The 20,780-nt window shown below is 45.6% G+C and overlaps 1 protein-coding gene across 2 annotated transcripts in view; it reads left to right on the top strand.

The window, feature by feature from the left end:
- ABCC4 (ATP binding cassette subfamily C member 4 (PEL blood group)) overlaps positions 1 to 20,780 on the top strand; it is a 2,280,107-nt gene that overhangs the window by 747,365 nt on the left and 1,511,962 nt on the right. The gene's annotated exons all lie outside the window — the stretch shown is intronic.

Here is a 20,780-nt window from a genome sequence, read left to right as displayed (position 1 = left end):
GGGGAATGCATGTGCCTGGCCAAATGTACCCGTTTACAAATGGCACATATTGTAAATGTCGTGCTAACTGCGGAAATGTGGAGGTAGCATTCAAATGCCCATTATTACTATTTTTACAGAAAACCATGCAAATGCTATGTATGTGTTTATGTTGGAGTTATAGCACAAGCACAGCTGGGGAGCAATGGAGCGCAATACAATGACAAAAGAAGAGTAACAAAACGGTGGCATGGGAAATCCCTGCCAGCAGCATAGGCCAGGAGATGAGGCGGGAGAAGGTTTTTGTGATGTCACCTAGGAACTCCATAAATTGCAAAGTATTTAGACTTTTCCTTAACGGAAGGAGTGTTTGTGCTGTTCTAATTGAAACCAGGATATTGTTCTCTGGTGCTCATCACAAGAATGCCTGTTTTTTTGTTTTCTATATGCGGGCTAACTTGGTCTTAAGCCTAGAGAAGGTTTGGCTCCTAAATGTTTGCAGATTGCCAAAATTGGAGAATTGTGCACCAAGGCAGGCTGGTGCCTGTGTGTTTACGGCTTTATATGTGATGAATGTTTTGAAAAATGTGTACTCACAACTAGCAATTGGCTAGTGATATTTGACTCTTAATGTGTGTATGTATAGAATTGAGGTAGCAAGTGACTTTATTTTATGGCTGGCTGCTAGCTTGCAACTGTTTTTTTGTTTTTTTTTTGTTTTGTTTTTTTTTTAGCGCGCCTAATACCATACCTGAGCTTGGTTTCTAAGCCCGGATCCGGGATTCAAACCTCCATTGCTCTGCATGGTCTTGCTGCCAAGACCAGCGTGTTGGCGTTACACCCCTGTACTCCGTTCACTGGAACCTTTGCTCCCTGCTTGAACAGTATTCTGGCTGGGATGGGTAGCCATTGGAAAGCTATGGTCGAATTGATTGGTTCTAATGATGAAGCGCTGTTCGGAAAGATTTTTCTTTTTGCATTTTCCCATCATGGAATTCATTGGAAGCCCAAGGATATTTGTTGTAGTCGTCCGCTGTTTGACTTTTGGGGTAAGTAAAACCTTTTTGGCTCCATGTACTTGCTCAGCTCAATTATTTCGAGGGCACTGGTGAGTTCTTAAAGCTACCCATGCAGGGGGACTATTTCCCCTCAGTCACATTTGTTTAATTGTTTTACTGTAGCACACGGTTTATAGTGATAATATCCAAAAAATAATATCGAACTACAAAAATGTCGAAAGAAAATGTCAAACAAAAATATTGAAAACATATACATATAACAGTCAATTTTTCGAAAAATAAATGTCGAAAAAAAAGTCGACGAACAATAGTAATATACCAATGTAAAGTGTCATCAATAGTACCATTTAATATGGGGGGGTCCCCCCCAAAACCCCCTCACCCGACATCCCGCAGTCACCCCCCCCTGAGCCCCTGGCCCCCCCTCTGATCCGTCATACACAACACAAAAGGGTAGAAAGGGTTAAGCAAATAGGTGACAACCACGAGTAAAGAACCTTGCCTAGGTACCAAGGAACAGATAACGGTTGTGGAAAACCGTCATTACCTGACAGAACCACACTTCAGATCGGACTGCAGGGAATTGAATAGAGTTACTTCGGACTAAAACGGGTAATATTAGCATAACTAACATGTAACTAGATATTAAGGTATCTTACTATATAAAAATGTGTGACAGGAATGGTAAAACATTTATTTTCTCGAGTATTTTAGAGGAAAAATGGAAGACAAGGTGGAGTATATCACCTCACAAAAAGGAGGAAAACAAATGGTTTTGAATGGTTATATTTTCTATAAAGAAGCCGAAAAAAAGGAATGCACCTATTGGAAGTGCACTGAGTATGGCAAAACAAAATGCAGCGCAAGAGAAATTACTGAAGCTTCGAATGTAAAGACCAAAAATGAGTACAACCATCTACCGGATCAAACAAATATTATAATTTAAGAAACAATTTACGACCCTAAACGAAAGGCAGTGGAAAGTCAAGGTGAAGCAAGTGGATCAGTGATTTCAAGTGTTTGTGACAAGTTACCCTTATCTATATCATCACAATTACCAGGAGAAAAATTAATGCAACGTACGATAAACCGTACCAAACAACAAAAAGAAAATCTGCCACCGGCACCAATGATATATACTGATGTAACAATACTAGAAGTTTTTAAAATAACCACAAAAGGAGACAATTTCCACCATGCCACCATGGAAATAAACAATGAAAAAATAATATTTTCAACTGCTACAAACTTTCGACATCTCAGTCAAAGTCAACAATGCCAAAGTGACGCCACATTTAAAGTGTGCCCACAACCGTTTCAACAGTTTTTTACTGTTCATGGAACAATTAATAACAAAATCATACCGCTTGTTTATGTTTTTTATACCAAGGAAAAGTGAGGAAACTTGTAAAATCGTGTTCAACAAAATTAAAGAGACTGTACCTGATTCACAACCAACTACTATAATCATGGATTACGAAATCGCACAGATTAAGGCATTTTCTACAGTATACAAAGAGACAAGGGTACAGGGGTGTTTTTTTTCATTTTACTCAGAGCATTTGGAGAAAATTACAAAAACTAGGATTAAGCACGAAATATACAGAGGACAGTACTTATCAATACAACATAAAAAAAACCTTTTTGCTTTGGCTTTTGTGAAAGGTGATCAAGTTGTACATTTTTACGAACATTTGATTGACAGTGAATATTATAAGAATCATGAGGAGGAAAATTCAGACGTATTGGATTATATGGAGAACACTTGGATAGGACAATTAACACGTAGTGGGACAAGACGCAGGCCAAAATTCCCTGTAACATTGTGGAATTGCTACCAAGCAACTTTAGAAGGAAAACCACGAACCAACAATGCATTAGAACGATGGCATAGCCGATTAAATAAAAAATTCAATATCAACAACCCAAATTTGTGCCATTTTTTCAAAGAATTGCAGAATGAAGAATCACACCAGGGATTTCGCCTATCTCAAACAATTTCATTGGCAAATGCAGATCCCAAAAGAAAGAAATACAGAGATTACGATCAAAAACTGGAACAACTGATATGCGAATTTGACGAGCAAAATAAAGAAAACTACCTGGATTCAGTTGCATTTAATTTAAAATGTTAAAAATATTTGTTTTCGAAGCATCCAAGATCCAATGTGGGAGAAATGAAGAGTATCCAAATACACCAACCTGAAAACTCCATAAATCCGAATGTGCAAGAAACAATCCATAGAAAAATGACAAAAAAATAACCCAAGAAAAATCCAAACCTGGAAATCGAACAGTAAAATCCAGCACGGAATAAATGCAACTCCAAAGAAACCAGAAAAAAAAATCCACACTCCACGATGCACGGTGATTAAACAAAAAAAAAAAAAAAACATAACATCCACGTAATCCGATGGAAAAAAGCCATTAGGTGCCAAAACTTCCATGAAAAAAAAAAAATCCACAAAATCCATGAACGGAGAACGGAGACGCGAACGCAAAGGAAAAGGTTTTGCAATGAACTTTAAAAATGGCGCCTACGTATACGTACGCACACGTAGCGTACATACAAAACAAAAACAAATATCACAAAAAGAACAATATGAACATTTCTAATGCAATAGCGCCATCTAATGGACAAAAGTTATAATTGAAGTTCAACTTGAAAAAAGCATGCTACTTATTTAATATTTATGAATACATTTATAGTTAAAATAGTTTTTTAATTCAGATAATTATTAAAAGTTAGTACTGAACATTAAATTGTATTGTAAAGTTAAACATTAAAAAAATGCTTAATAAAATACATATACATATGCTTACCTTATACCTTGCATGTATTAATATGTATTATTTTCGAAAAAATATAGAAAAGCATTCGATATTTAGTATTTTCGACATTATTTTTTTTGAATAAATATTTTCGACATTGACTTTTGAAAATATTGCATTCGAAAATGACTGCACACCGTAGCACACACCACCTTACAGTGGAGTGCTGCTTTTTTGTATCCTCTTTCACCTTTTGCTGCGCAACATTTGTAATGCCTTTACGATGTGCCTAGGACAGTGGCAATGAACCGTGTTTTTCATCCTTTTCTGTGCACTCCCATGCACAATCATGTATTTAATGCATGCCATTTCAAGTACCATATACTCCAAAATGTCTTTGCAGATGGCTTAAGCCTTGTCCTTTGGCTATCTTCCTGCACCCCAAGGTCAGATAACTCCATGGGAGGGCACGCACAGTGTATTGGCTCTGTCTGGCTCCAATACACATCCTCCCCAGGAAGTGGCTGTTGCTGGGCAGACGTGGGGTTTGTGGCTGTCCATGATTGGATAGCCCTCACCTGTTTGAATGGGTAAGTTCCTTGTGGAGTAGTGTAACCTCATCTTGGATTTAGGATAAGAAGAACAGCCATGCAGCGGTTCTGGATTTTTCTCAGTGGAACAGAGAGTCAGAAAACAAGAAGACTGTTGCAGACGACACTGAGGACTGCCATGAAAGCGAACTAGAATTGCCCAAGCCATCCATCAGTGGCTGCTGCTGATTCTCCAGCGACCAGGGAAGACCTCTGATGGTGTCTTTCTCTCTTGGACTGGTGTGAAAAACTGGCACTATATCCTGGTTTGGTGCCCTGCCGTTGATACTCTTTGGAAGTGCTCCTGGACCACCCTGGGGGCTGAGCATTCAGTGAGCAGCTCTATTTGCTGCTACAGTCACTGCTCTGAGTTGTAGATTGGGACTCTGTAGATATTCGACTTGTGTCCCAGGAGCATTGCTTCTTCTGCTGCTGCTCTACACTGTGAAGAGGGCCGTTTTGCAGCCCGTTCTTGCCAGCTCTGAGTTGGGCCTGCTGACCCCTGACTAGGGTTTCCTTGCCAGACACTTATTCTTCTGCTAGCTCCTGGTGATCCATCCTCGTGTTGGGAGTTGTGGAGGTTGCTTTCCTGACCTATCCAATTGCTAGTCTGTCAGAGTCATACCTGAACGGGAGATCAGAAACGCTCCATATTCATACCCAAGTGCAACATCAAATTCAGCCACTGCGGCTCTTGGACTCCCATCAACAGAATCAAGGACTGAAGTAATTGTCCCCAGCGATTCCTTGTGCACTGGGGTGGATCACCTAGAAAATAGGAGTTTGAGATGCTAGTGCATAGGTGCAAAGCCACTCCCTAGGACAACCCCTACCTGGCTGTGATCATTGTAGTTGTAACCTAGGATTCCATCCTAGGTAATCCCTGGTGTGGTGGAATTGGGAGTATAATCCGATTTTTGTTTGCTACCTGGTTTCTTAAAGAAGTGTTTTTAAAAAACATGCATTACTTGCTGGCTTTGACAAACTTGTGCAGGGCAACCTTGGACTCCAACCCACGCCGCCTGCCTCCACAAACCGGCACTTACCTGTACATTGACTCTCTTAAGACATTAAATAGCTTACTTAACTGCTAAGGAAAGACTTGTAAAGTGAAGTTCCTGCCTCTATAAAGGCACGGTGTAATATATCCATTTTTATTCTCTTCTCCTTCTACTTTACTGTTAAAGGGTTTTGTAGTCCCCTTTAGCAATTGCTAACCGTACGTGTGTGTGTGTATATGTATGTGTGTGCAGATAGGAGCATTTAGTAGTGTATTGTATTCTTGAGTTGTCTGAATGTGTTATTAAGGCCAAACAAATAGTATATTTGTTTTCACACTTCATTACTTGGCTCCCCTATGTGCTGTTAACTACTTGCACAATAACCTCTGATTTCCTGAAGTCTACCTTACTGCTCTGTCTATGATACCTTGAGAGAGTGTGTTTAGACCAAGCGTCTATAACCTTGTTCTCCAGCTAGGTTGGCCTCTTAGAAGCCTCGCACAGGGCTAGTTCTGAAAATCCCTCGGACCAAGCATGGTGGTCTGCCTTTCAGGGGGCAAGTTTGTGAGGTAGTAATCCTAGCCAGAACTGCATTTCTGCCATCCGTGTTTAGACGCACAAAAGCGTAAACCATTGCCTTGTACAGGTGGAAAGGGTTTCTTCTTCCAAAGGCAAACTAGTTGGTACCAGGAGGTTTCGGATTTGTTTGCAATATATTGTCCAAAGGATAGATCACGGTTGATGATAAACCAGAATGAGTTTGCTGATGAGGCCAATTAAGGTGAGAACCTCTAATCGCGTTCATTTTGTCAAACATGGATGGTATTATGAATTGACATTAGCCTAGTAGGACACACTTTGTTGTCGCCGTGTTGCGGTACAGGTATGCTCTCAACATCTAAATTTGAATGGTTGTGATGTGAGGCAGCCCCTGAGATGTGGGTTGTCCTGTGCAGAGCCACTTTAAGATATAGCTGGATTTTATCTTAATGCCAGGCTAGTTGAGGTGTCCTATCGGCACCATGTATAAATGAAAAATGTACTGGATGCCCTAAGGGACTTCTCATGAGGCCAGGCGACGGATTGATTTGAAACTACCAATTTGAACTCATTGGCGCCTGTTAGATAAGTAGCTGGTGAACCAGATAAGGACTGTACATGCAGATTGAAGAGAGAATGGGGTTTTGTATTCGGTTCCAGGTTTTCTGAATATCTTTCAGGAGCATTATAGCATTGGTAGTCCATCTTTCTGATAACGCAGGTTTGTACATGGAGAGGTTTAATTCTTATTCAGGGACATCCTGAGTGAGGGTTGCCAACGCCCAGCTGGCATGCAGACAATGCCACCCAGAGGGAGAGATGCAGAGTCTTGAAAATTCAACTTCTTAAACAGTTGATTTTCACATATATATTTTGTCATCAATCCTTTTCATTGCAGATAATCAAAGAATTTGTCAGGGCACCAGGTCAGAATTCTGTAGGATTTTAGCACCAATCAAGCAATAGGCCACTTGTAAGCTTTCACTGCCCGTCTGTTAGCGTTCTTGCCACGTACCTTCCATGAGTTCTTGGCACTACTGCCCACTGTCCCTCAACTTTCTGCTCTTTCCTATTCCCTTCATTTCCTCTTTTACGTCCTATCATCTTTTTGCGCCTCTTCGCTTGGTCACCATTGTTCCTCCACAACTTTTAAGACACATTTTTTTCTGGGCTAAGGGTTTATATATATATATATATATATATATCAGTGAAAAAACATTTGTTAAGGCAGAGTTAAAATGATCCTATTTATCGCAACAAACCCCCTGAACCCCTGAAATTCAGCAGTTGTGGGAAGTGACGATCCCTCCCCTCAGACATGTCCCCCATTATGTCATTTTTTTATCTTACTGTTGATCCCTGCTGTGAAATTATGTATGTGTTCATGGGGTGGTCAACTTGGGGGGAATCCGAGCTAAGATGGTCAAAGGTTATGTTATACTATATCTTCTATGGGCCCAAAGGTCTGTGGCCACTCACCATGTTGCCCAAACTATTAAAGATGGAGGCACACTGGCCATGGCCAGTGGCCCAGGCCTATCCCCCTCTGCCTAATAACTAACCAGATCCCACCAACTCTGACCCTTGTAAATGTTGGCCCAAATCATTAAAAAGATGGAGGCCCACTGGCCATGGCCTTTAGCCATGCCTAGTGGCCCTGGAATAGCGCTGAGGCTGATCACCCTACTACCCCCCCCCCACACCCCCTCAATGCCTACTAACTAACCATATCCCACCAGCTATGGTCCCCCCCCCCCTTTTTTCCCCCTGCATGATAGTTTCCCCAGGGAAATTCCTGTTGTCACCTTTTGCTTCTTTCTATTCCCACAGTACCCATCACCAGTAATCATCTGCCGGTAGTGCTTCATTTTCCGATTGCCGCAGGAAAAAGAAAACTCTTGACAATGTAAGTCTTCCCCAGTGCAACCCTCCATCTGCACCCTTCCTCCTTTTCTAGGCTTCCCATGTGCAAATTCCGTAAATCCTCTCACCTTCTCCAATTACCCACTTTCACCTGCTAGTTCGTTTCTCAGGAAAACCTGTGGGATTCCCCTGGTAAAATAAAAATGTTCTGGCACAAAGTCTGACTTTCCTACTAAACATGTCCTTTTTCCCACTCCCCACTTATAACCCGATGTAATACCACCCCTTTCTCTACTCTAATTACCAATTTGAGAACTTTTCTTTTTTGGCATCCCTCAGGATGATCACTTGCATCGAGGAAACCAAAATGGTGGCTTTTCATTTCTGAAAACCCCTAATGATGCAATGCACCATGGGAGATACATAAACGATTTTGGCACTAGGGACGAAACCTTCTCTGCCAAATTAATTGAAAAGTCATGGGGGTGTATTTACGCCAAGCCATAAACAGGCATATCTGCAACGCTTAAAAACCTTTGAACCATTTAACAAACTGCCCACAAAATTTCCAGTTTGGAGGAGCCAATGGCAGCTATTGTCATTCAAATTAGTACAGCGAGTCGAAAGTCATTAGCAACAAAATTGCGGAAAAGTCAATGCAAATTGGTTTTATCTTAACTATAGGACGGCACTGCCATGACATGCAGGACGGATTTGGTTGATATTTTCAAAGCAAAAAGTTGGTCATGGAGTCGCCAGACTGGAAATGTTTAAGATTCGTTACAAAATGAAAACATTGTTAAAGAAAAAAACGCTGTTTTCGGCCTACTCGCGTTCCTTTTCCCCATGGAGAAAAAGTCCAAATTTGGTAAAGCCGAAGCGCAAAAACTGCTGGTCGGATTTGGACCAAATAAGAAACAACTTCGCCACGAAACCTTGACTTAATTCCCGGGACAGGTTTTGGGTAAATTGATTCAGTCGTTTTTTTTAAAAATATTTGACGGGAATGGGGTTGCCCTATGCTCCAAAAAAAGCTAGATCTCCTATGGTGCTTTGCAGTAGAAAAGATTTTCAGAAATGAAAAGTTTCCATTTTATTTTTTGCCCGATCCGAGCGATTGCCAGGGAAATACCAGGGGAATGTGAAAACAAAAAAAGTGCTCAAAAAGATATTTGGAGGAGGAAAAGTATGCAATTACATCAGACTAGAGGTGGGGAAGTGGAAAGAGGATACCTGTTGAAATTGGAGAGTTGGGGGTAGTCTGGTGAGCCAGTTACACTTCAAATGTTTTCGGATTATCGGGCGAATACCAGTGGAATCTTCCAAGGTTCCTGCAGCAATAACGCAAGACTCATTCAGAAAAGAAAATGCATCACACGAACTAAAGAGTGAATGGGGTTATGGGAGAGGGCCAGGGAGGGAAAAAGCAGCGGAAGGCAGTGGGGGACCATGGAAAGAGAAGGGAAGCATTTGCTGAGTGCCTGTGAGGACTGGGGAGAGTTTTGGAATTTGGAGCAATATCAGATGAATACCTGAGGGAATCCAGCGGGCATTGGTAGTTTGCCGTCATTATGTTATATTATGTTATGTTAACCGAACTTAGATAAGCGCACGTACACCCTAAGGCATCTTGGGTGTCGGCTGTGGCTAGTGGGCCCCAAAGAAACTGGCAATGGCCAAAGGCTTTCGCTAGTGGGTCACAAAGGAACATATTCGTGCAACAAGTACAGTGGCCAAAGCCGAAGGCCATGGCTAATGGCCCCAAAGAATATATAGTGTAACAAAACCATTGAAAGTCCAAGAAAAAACTTTAGTTAAGAGAGAGTTAAGGTGATCAGATTTAACATGGAAAAAACATAGCAACAAAACCTTTGAAATTCAGTGAAAAAACCCTGTTTAGGATAGAGCAAAGGTGATCAGATTTAACGCAACAAAACACTTGAAATTCAGCACTCGCATTTGAAGCAAGTCCACCTTAATGTTGCACCCTATGTTGCGCAGAGTATCACCACACTGATGACATCACACAGACATTACTGATGACATCACTGGTGACATCACTAATTACATCATACATGACATCACTGATATCACTTGTTTGATTCACTACATTTTGAAGTATGACGACTCTGCTTTTTTTACATACCATATATGTTCATATTTCATACTTACACAGTACATTGTACTCTGTCCTTGTTTCTTTAAGTGCAACCTACAGTAAACAATTGTACATTTAAGTGTGAACATCGATAATTCTTATAACAATATTAAAAATGTTTCCACTTCTATCTATTCTTATTTGTTTTACTACTACGTCTACTTATTATATTTTGCTTGAAATACCTAAAATAGATTTAGCTGGACCAGGTACTGTTCCATGTCCTGTTGTTCTTATTAAGTGTAATACATTAAAATATGTATCAAAGTGGGCAACACAAGAATTCTAACTTATACAATCAGTAATGTCATATATGATGTAATTGTTGATCTCATCAATGATGTGTATGGTGTAATTGGTGATGCCATCAGTGATGTCATGTATGGTATAATTAGGGTGCCACAAGTGATGTCATCAGTGTGGTCCTATGCTGCACAATAGGGGGCGCAACACAAAGGTGGACTTGCTTCAAATCTGAGTGCCGAATTTCAAGTATTTTTTGCGTACAGTCTGATCACCTTAACTCTTTCCTAAACAATGTTTTTTCACTGAATATATATATATATATGTGATTTATGTCACTCTCTCTCTCCCTCCTCCCTCTTGCAAATATGCTTCTCCTCTTCTCCAATCTAACAACCTACGTTCTGGAGTTTCTCCTCTGGTTTTTCCTACATCCTACCCAATACAAATGTTACTCCACTCCTTCTCTCCTCTCTAGTCACCACTTTCCTTTCTCCTATAGATGTTCTCCCTCTCCACTTCTCTTTCACCTTCGTCCTTCCTCTCCTTCCCAACCTCCTCTATTGAAGTCTCTCTCCAACCTATCCTTCGAGGGGATTGGGTCTTCCGACGTATTCCATATCTATGACAGTAATCACCACAGCTGTGCTGCTTCGGAAATTTTTTGGCGTCTGCGTCCTGTGTCAATGACGTTGATACTCTGTCCTCGAGGTCCTCCGTCGAGCCGACGTCACCGGATGTTATAAGTAGGACGCATGACGTCCGTAGTCTCAGTTCCATTTTTTCCGCTAACGTGTTCGCTTCGGAGATCCCGGCGCGCCTCGGTTCTTCTGAGTTCTGTTCTTTCGGTTCTTCAAACCTGTTGATTGTGAAGGTTTCCATGATGTCTTCGTCTTCTTCCACCCCGCGGCCGGATTTTAAGAAGTGTTGGGACTGCGGGTCCAAAATGTCATTGACGGACTCGCACGACTCCTCCCTCTGGTGCCTCGGTGAGGACCACGACACGGATGACTGTGTAGACTGCCAGTCGCTTACATCGAAGGCCTTGCGGGAGCCTAAGAAGAAGCTCTCTGTAGGTAAGGTGGCCAAGCCCCGGAAGTCGAGATCCACCGGTCTTTCGACTGACGATTCGAGGGGCGAGACTCTGCATCGTCAGCGTAAGACTGCAGGGTCTCGGTCCAGGAGTAGGTCCCGCCATTCCTCTGCCTCTTCGAGGCACTCACGGAAGCGCCGCCATCGGTCGCCGTCTCCGTCCTCGTCTGAGGACTCTGCCCATCGGCGGGTGGCATTAATTTCGACAGGAGATGATGGCGATTTTTCAGTCGCAGGGCTCCGTTCCGTCGAAAGACGCTGGCCGTGACCGTGCTAGAGACGCCACTCGCACGCCTTCAGGCTCGAGCGGTCGTCACGATCACCGGGCACCTTCGAGGTCCCGGTCGGACAAGGATGGTCGATCTAGACATGCCCGTTCCAGGTCCCGGTCCTCGACGCCTTCGAGACCGTCGGAGCCTGTGAGGTCTTCAAAGAAGACATCGACGCCTTTGGCGCCAAGGTCGTGGAGGGATTCTCTCGAGGCTCTGCCTCAGAGGAAGCCGTCGATGCCATCGGCAACCAGGCTGTCAAAGGACACGCTCAGGGCTTTGCCCTCGAGGACTGTGTCGAAGCTGTTGGCGCCACGCTCAACGTCCACGCCGATTCCATCAACGCCCTTGACGCCTTTTGAGGCTGCTTTCTCGCAGGTAGCCCGTGGCACGGTGGAACCCCTTAGAAAGGCTCTAGTCAAGGCTTAACATGTCTTTGTCCCTTTTTCTGTGCCCTCCTTCCAGCCTCTGGAGTATATTTCTGAGGTGTATGAAGGGTCTGAGGAAGGTATGGTGCTTGATGAGGTACCTGACGAGATTTTGTCTGGTCATCGCCAGATTGAAGACCTGCGTCAGTCGCTGCACAACGCCAGTGGTCTGGACACCTCTCCGGAGGTGGAGTTCTGTAGGCCTGACCCTGGCACCAATGCCGAGTCCTCGTAACGGCACCTAATGTCAAGGGTTGCGGATTACTTGGGGTGGTCTGCGCCATCAGTGGATTTTCTGCAGGATGACCTGACGGATATCCTTGACCAAGGTCCACCAACTGACGCGGTACTGCCATTCCATATGGCCTTGCAAAGAAGGGTGGCTGCAGCTTGAACTGCTCTGGAGAGTCTCCCGGCAGTGAGCACGTCTTTGCCGTGAAAATACCGCCCAGCCAGTAGCGACCCCTACTACTTGACCATGCACCCCACTCCGGAGCGTTTTGTGGTGCAGGCGGCTACGGCCCCAGCAAAGCAGGCGTCGTATCCTACCATCCCTTCTTATAGGGACGACAAGAGTTTTGATGGCTGGGTGAAGAAAGTGTTTTCTTCAGGGGGTATGGATTTACAGGCAGCCAACTCTGTGTGTGCCTTGTCACGTTTCACGCACACTCTGCAGAACTGTATTTCGTTAGCGGCTGAACATATTCCCGAAGGGGGGAACGGGATGGTTTTCTTGCTATTGTGCATGATGGCAAGGATGCCATGTGTGAGTCGGGTCTGTACATGGCAGATTGTGTCAGCCGGTCCATGGCGGGGAGCAACGTAATACGAAGGTTTGCGTGGTGTTTGCGGAAGTCGGTGTTTGCTCAGGATGTGCAAGCCTGGCTCCTCAACATGCCCTTTGATGGTGAACATCTTTTTGGCAGCAAGGCTGACGAGAGCCTTGAGAGGTTGCAGACCTCCAAAGCTGCAGCGAGGTCGTTGAGCGCTGCAGTACGCCAACCTCTGCCTTTTCGTCCTAGGGGACAGCAATGGAGGGGAGGTTCCTTTCGATATTACTCATCCTTTAGTAAATTGAGAGGAGTCAAAGGGGTCACTGTAGGAGTACCAGAGGTGGAAAACAGGGTACTCGAGGTGCCAAAGCCGCTCGGGCATTTGCCTCTTTGCCCTCGGACACTGCCGCAGCCGCTTCAGCTGAGTCATGAGGCCATGTCCCATGGTTCGCCGGTCGGGGGAAGGCTGGCGCAGCATCTTGTAGAGTGGCGTGCCATTACTTCAGATGTCTGGGTTCTGGAGATCATAGCCCACGGCTACTGTCATCCTTTCCGGCGGCGGCCTCATGACAATCCACCAGGGAATCTCTCTTTGAAGAGTTCGGATCCGCTCCTTGCGCAGGAAATTCAAGCCCTGCTGGAGAAAGGTGCCATAGGACTGGTGCCTGTAGCGGAGAGGAACAAGGGATGGTATTACCCTTATTTTTGGACTTGCGCGGTTTGAACAAGCTCCTCAGGCCGGACAAGTTCAAGATGGTTACTCTTTCTCAAGTCCTCCAGGCCCTTCAACTTCAGGACTGGTTGGTGTCTCTCGACCTCAAGGACGCTTACTTTCATGTGCCGATCCATCCCAAGCACAAGAAGTACCTGAGGTTCGCGGTTTGCGACTCGCACTTTCAGTTTCGGGACCTGCCGTTCGGATTGACCTCCTCCCCAAGGGTCTTCACCAAGCTCTTGGTGGTGGTGGCAGCGTATCTCAGGAAAGGGGGGATTCACGTCTACCCCTACTTGGACGATTGGTTGATCAGGGCGCGCTCTCCTGAGCAAGTCCTGATCATCTGTCCGTCACCTGCCACTCCCTTCACAAGCTGGGCTTCTGCCTCAACTTAAAGAAGTCCCACTTGACGCCAACTCAGCGGCTCCAGTACATCAGAGCAGTGCTCAACAAGTCCCTGCGGCAGTGTTTTCCTCCCCAGGTGAGGGCTCATCACATTCAGCAGATGGTGCACAAGTTTCAACACGCCCAGAGTCTCCCGGCGTTCGAGTTCTTGAGGTTGCTCGGCCTCTTGGCATCCTGCATTCTTCTGGTGCCAGAGGCCAGGTTGTGGATGAGATCTCTGCAATGGGCCCTCAAGATGCAGTGGTCACAGTCCTCCGGCAGGATGTCGGACCCCATTCAGGTGCCGCCCTCGGTCGCCCAGGACCTTCTGTGGTGGGCCGTCAAATGCAATCTGATGAAGGGGGCTCCATTTTGGCTACCTTGGCCGGAGGTGACGATCGTGAAGGACACATCCCTCACGAGATGGGTAGCTCGTGCCAACGAGTTGACAGTCAGCGGTCGTTGGTCTCCGTCAGAGTCCAGACTCCATATAAATCTGTTGGAGCTGAGGGCCGTCAGGCTTGCCCTGAAGGCTTTTCTGCTGACTATGCGAGGGAAGAATGTCCTGATTCTGACGGACAACACAGTGGCCATGCACTACCTCAACAAAAAAGGGGGGGCAGGGTCACCTCCTCTGTGCAGGGAGGCGATGAAGCTCTGGTTCTGGGCCATCCAGCAGGAACTTCGATCTCGGCAGTTCATGTGGCTGGAGACGAAAACGAGACAGTGGACGCTCTGTGCAGGCAGAGCGCGATCTCTCACGAGTGGGAGCTGGCTCAGGAGATTCTCCTGGAGATCTTTTCCCTTTGGGGGACCCCTCAAGTGGATCTCTTCGCCTCTAGTGTCAACCGGAGGTGCGAAAGGTTCTGCTCGCGGGAATTTCCTCCAAGAGGAGCCTTAGGAGGCGCGTTCATGGTGGAGTGGTCCTTCCCACTGCTGTACGCGTTTCCCCCGGTCCCTGTCATCCTGCAAGTGCTGCGGAGGTTACGGAGGTTCGGTTCACGGATGATCCCTCATTGCTCCGGCATGGGCCCGGAGGACGTGGTACCCGGACCTTCTCGACTTGTCCATCTGCCCTCCACGTCGTCTTCCCTACTGAGACGATCTGCTCTCACGGGAGGGGGGTCAGGTTCTCCATCCAGAGGTCAGATCCCTCAACCTTCACGCTTGGCTTCTAAAAGGTTGAGGTTTAAGGATTGGGGCCTCCCTGAAGACGTGATGGAGGTGTTGCTTTCGGCCAGACGGCCTGCAACCAAGTCCTGTACCGTTGCTGTTGGAGAAAGTTCTGGGACTGGTGCAGGGTTAAGAATGTGGATCCTTTTTCATGTGACATTCCTGTGGTTCTGTCTTTTTTGCTTTTGTTGGCCCACAAGGGCCTGCAAGTGGGTACCATTAAAGGTTACCTGGCAGCCCTGTCCATATTTAAGCGTTCGTCTGAGGAGTGTTCTTATTTGAAAATTCCTTTAATTTCTCCGTTTCTCAAAGGACTCACTAATGTGTTTCCGCCGTCACCTTTCCAGGTGCCTGGTTGGGATTTGAACCTTGTTCTAAAATTCCTAATAGGTGCTCCTTTTGAGCCTTTACATTCTTGTCCTTTGAGACTGTTAACCCTTAAAACTGTATTTTTAGTTGCGGTCACTTCCGCTCGCAGAGTGAGTGAGTTGCAGGCACTTTCAGTTAAGCCACCCTTTACTGTGCTTCATAAGGACAGGGTTGTCCTTAGAGTTCGTCCTTCCTTTCTTCCGAAAGTGGTGTCGGAATTTCATTTAAGCCAGAAGGTCATTCTTCCGACATTTTATCTTCCTCTGCATGCTGGTAAGGAAGAGGAGAGGCTCCATAGGTTGGATCCTAGGAGAGCTTTGAGTTTCTACATTGCACGCATGTCCCGGGTCAGAGTGGACGGTCAGCTCTTCATTGGTTACGCTGGAAGGCGTTTGGGACAAGCTGTTACTAAGCAGACTTTGTCTATATGGATTATCTTGGCAATTTCTGAATGTTACCGCTTGGCGGGTAAGGACCCTCCGGTAGGCTTACGGGCCCATTCGACTAGGGGTATGGCTGCCTCTACTGCCCTGCAGAGGGGTGTTCCTATTCGTAACTACTATGAAGCAGCCACATGGACTTTGGTCCATACTTTTGTATGACACTACTCCCTAGATTCTATCCATGGGCAGGATCTGGTCTTTGGCAAGGCTGTCCTTTACTCTGCAATTTGATTGGGCATTCTAAATTTTTATATTCTAAATTCTTTTCCCTCCTCCATACGTTGGTACTGCTTTGGGAGTTTGTCATAGATATGGAATACGTCAGAGGACCCAATCCCCTTGAGGAACAAGTTACTCTCTTACCTTGTAACGTTCTTTCGATGGGATGGTCCGACGACGTATTCCAGATCGCTCCCCCCCTACCTGCCCTGCTACAGAATTTCTTATGCGATTGCAGCTTACGTTTCCGCAAGGCTTTCTGTGGTCATACTGGCAGTGGTCTGGTGCCACACGTTCTGGGGAAAAAACTACCACTGAGGCTACGGGCGTTGTGCGTCCTACTTACAACATCCGTTAACGTCGGCTCGACAGAGGCCCTAGAGGACAGAGTATCGACGTCATTGACGCAGACGCTAAATATTTTCCGAAGCAGCACAGCTGTGGTGATTACTTTCATAGATATGGAATACGTCGTCAGACCATCCCATCGAAAGAACGTTACCAGGTAAGAGAGTAACTTGTTCCTCTCTCCAATCATGCTCCTCCACCATCTCTAAATGCCCACACTGCTCTGATTCCAATTCACCCTTTTAGAGGACTGCCATGCTAGTAAATGGCAAGCTGACAAGGGCAGCGGTTTGTCGTGTGTTGTTTCTGGCAGAGGGCTTTTGGATTGGTTAAGTTGGATAGCCACTTTTCTTCCCCAGGAGAGCCTGGTTTTGCATTGTGTTGCCTTATTGATTCATGATCTGGTCTTCACTGGGTAGAGCCATATGCTCTTGCTATCACTTTGCAGCTCTGCTGCCCACTGTCTCCGGGAGCCGCATATGGTGCTGTACGCTCCTTCCACCTCTCGTCCCCATTCAAGTTCTCAATGCAAGCAAGAACTTTCTCTTACGGTTTTCATGTATGCAATCTTCTGCCTCAATTTGACTATATGATGTTGTTCCTTCTTGCTGGGGAGAAATATGGGTGGCTTTCAGCAGACTTAAAGTTTGGAACGTGATAGCATGAGTATTCATAGTGTGGATGTTTGCATCCCTTAAAGAGAGAGGACCTACTTTCAGTTGAATGTGGCACTTCCCTCCACTGTGCCCCTTGCGGCAGGGTGTGTGTAGGCCAGAAGTCTTCCCCCCCATGTCCCCTGGGACCCGCATTACAGTGATTGGCTACCCCATTTGACAACTGAACGCCCAGGGTGGGGATTTGCTCACAGTGATGTGATGCTCCACTTGGTTAATCCGGGGGAGTCGGTCCCTGCGGCTTTAGCAATACTTGAGAGTACGGGAGGTTTACCGGTTTTAGGGTCAATGGCGATAAGTCAGTGATATTTCCCTTTGCCGCAGATGGTGTTAGGGATGTAGAAGTGCTCAGGCCCCTTGGGCTGCAGATCCAATGTGAAGGCTTCAAATATCTTGATATTAACATAGTTAGACTGGGAGAGGATATGGGCGCTGCTAATTATCCTGCTCTTTTTGAGAAGTTGTTTACAAAAATGGGGGCATGGGAGAGGGAGCAGCTCTCTTGGATGGTGAGACTCAACGCAGTAAAGATGAATCTCCTCCCGAGAGTACAGTACTTGTTCCAAATGTTACCTGTTTGTGCCCCGGAAGCACTCCTTAGGGAAGCTAGGATGCGCATCTTGAAGTTCCTCTGGCAGGGTCGTAAACCCAGGGTGGGATATGGGATGCTAATACTATCGAAGGACAGGGGAGTGGTGGGTCCCAGACCTTCTAACACAACTCAGGGCACTGGTCCTGCATTTGAGGGAGGGTCCGGGGAGGCAATAGGTATTTCTAGAGAATCAGCACATGCTCCTGGCGACAGTGGGGGGGAATGGCTCTGGGTCCCTAGAAGTAGACTCCCTAAGCGAATCCGTGAACACCCAATCCTGGGAGTCCACTGGGAGGTGTTGGGCATGGGTTGGAAAAATGAAGGGATTACCACATGGCCCTCGCCGATGAGTCATTTCTGGGCTCCACCGGTGAGGGACACAATACCGGAAGTTGAAGAATACCAGTCGTGGTTCGAAGGTGGGCTCACTAGGGTGGGTCAGCTGTGGAAAGTAGGAGACTTCATTAGTATCCAAGACTTGGGAAAGGCGCTAGCGATAGGCAAACTGTTGGTGCTCCTATACCTCCGGTTGAAGGGAATTTTCACGGCCGAAAAGTGGAGAGAGTTCATTCAGAGAGAGCTTATGCCAGTTGAAAAGGTCCTTGATGGGCACACGGAAATGAAGGGCCTTATCACGTGCCTTTATGGCGCCCTTTTGGAATCGGGGGTGGGGCCCATAGTGGGGCTTCAAACTCGATTGCAGAGGGATTTGGGAACAGAGGTGGGGGAGAACCTTTGACAGCTGATGTGTAGGAGGGCCTTTGAAACTTCCATTGCTTGTCAGTACAAGCTCTCGGCGTGAGGTTGTTGTATCGGTGGCAATACGATTAGATGCGCCTGTCTAAAATGTTCACCACAGTTGATCCTCATTTCTCGCATGGTTTTCAGCCAGAGCAGACTACTGGCACATGTGCTGGAGCTGTCCCAGGGTGCAGGTGTATTGGACGGAGGTCCTGGGCTAGATCAAGGAGGCGTGGGGAGGGGAATGCAAGCTCGATCCCATGCTGGTATGGTTTTGGTCAGAGAAGCGGGAGGATCAGTGGCTTCCCCTCAAACCATTGGTACATTTCCTTCTCCTAGCGGCACGAGCCTGCTGAGCTAGATATTGGAAAAGGGGATCCTTCCCACGGTAAGAGAGTGGTCAAACACAGCAAAAGAGATGTACGCAATGGAAAGGATCACCGCGGCACTCCATGAGGGAAGTGCGCCCATAGAAATGGAATGGCTCCAATTTTGTAATCCATTTGGGCGAGGGGGATGCCTGCAGGAGTGACGCAAAGTGAGTATCGGACCAGCGAGACTGTTCTCGATAGGAGTGAGTCAAGGACAGTGGTACGAGGTAAAACATGTGTATATGGACCACTAGACAGCTATTGATTCACTAGCAGACTTTGTCACGTTTGTTTGCCTAAGGTAGTGTTTTATGGAGACAGGGGTGGGGGTGAGGGAGGAGAGCTTTTTGTGTTTCCTAGAGGTTTTGTAGAGGACGCGTTCCTCATGTGGTTATCTTATTCTTTATGCTTGTCATCGTTTAAAATTAATAAACTTCAATTTACACAAAAAATTATATATATATAAAAATATGCAACATGGCCAGGCCCACAAGAAACATTGCTAGATTGTTAAACTTGTAGTCCAAATGAATCAAATTGAGAAGCTTTTAGAAAAAAAAAATGTACTTGTTGATGACAAAAATAGAGCGAAGACAAACTGCATATTACTCGCCTGCGTGCCTTTAATAAAATCTCAACTTTTGGTCGAGTCTCTAGCTAAATCATAGTTTACATGTGCATTTTATGTAACCGAATTTTAGCCTCGCAGCTTTCAACATAACAGAAAGCAGAAATGCAGCTGAAAACGGAACCTTGGAAAGATTGGGAAAATGCAGGCAATGCGAGACATAGTCGTATGCATCTCTTGCATCCTCCCTCCTCTTCTAATCTGTTTACTTAAGGATGATGGCAAAGGCATTGCATAAAAACTCTGGTCTTGTAAAATCCATCAGAACTCGGTAATATACTATTAGATTTACAACATGACATACGTGTGTACATTGGAACTTATTCTCTTATTTCAATGTACGCATAAAGTGCTGAAGGGGTGGTGCAATGTGACTGCTGCTTCAGTAACTGAGCTTGTAGGCTGGCACTGGAAGTTACTGGACATTGTGACCCACCATCAATCGTGGGTTCAAGCGACCTGATCCCAAGCCCTAATTAAAGTCAATATTAAACTCCTCTGTTCTACTGGGTCATTTCTACGCGCCTGCTAGCACTTCATTTTAGCACCAGGCACAGTGCCTCTGCTTAGTACTCTCGTGCAAGCTGTGGAGCTAGATCCGGCCACCACACTTATACTGGTCATTTTTCTTGCAGGGGACACGGTGCTCCCCTCTGTGTACTGTCAGTCGCTGCAGAGGTCTGAAAGCATACTAGCTGTAAATGGCCATTGGGCCTCTCCTTGAAGCTTCTCCTGTTTCTGCTGCAGGGCCCTTCTCTCTGTTTCACACATGCAGACTGTCCTCTTGAGGGAGGCTCCTACCTTTGATACCCATCTCGCTGACTTTGGGGTGGAGGCCTGATTGGCTGCAACTCCTGCACTTTACTTTTTTGTTTTTCATTAAGTATTGGATTAGTGGAAGAAAAGCAAACCGATATATAGTCCTATCTCAAGCCTTACACAGGAGAAACTACAATAGCAAAAATATAAATAGGTCATCTGCCATATAGAGTCTCAATAAGAAGTGTGGCCATGTTACTGGTTCACTCGCTAGAGTAGGAGAACTGACCAGTTCACTAAAAAGAACAGTGTCCGCTTTCATATCCTACATAGATCAAAAAAGAAAAGAGGGCACATTAAATTACCTGCCACCCCAAGGGTTGTATTTCTTAACCGTTTCTTACAGTGCCTCAGTGCACACTAAAACACGTGCACAACCAAATACGAGGCAGATCCTCAAACATAACATTACAAAAAGAGATAGTTTACAGAATGGCAGATTCTGACAATATCCCAAATACTGTTCTTTAATCTTGAACCTTTTATTGTATAGAGTATAGCTGGGAGCTGTGGAATGTCAATGAACTATCCTTGGGCAAAAGCATAGATTTATTCTCCACCCTTTCCGGGCTGCAGC

Source organism: Ambystoma mexicanum, chromosome 7q, assembly GCF_040938575.1.
Source record: "Ambystoma mexicanum isolate Mex_15411 chromosome 7q, UKY_AmexF1_1, whole genome shotgun sequence".
NCBI classification, from domain to species: Eukaryota; Metazoa; Chordata; class Amphibia; order Caudata; family Ambystomatidae; genus Ambystoma; species Ambystoma mexicanum.
This window is presented reverse-complemented; position numbering and strand designations above follow the sequence as displayed.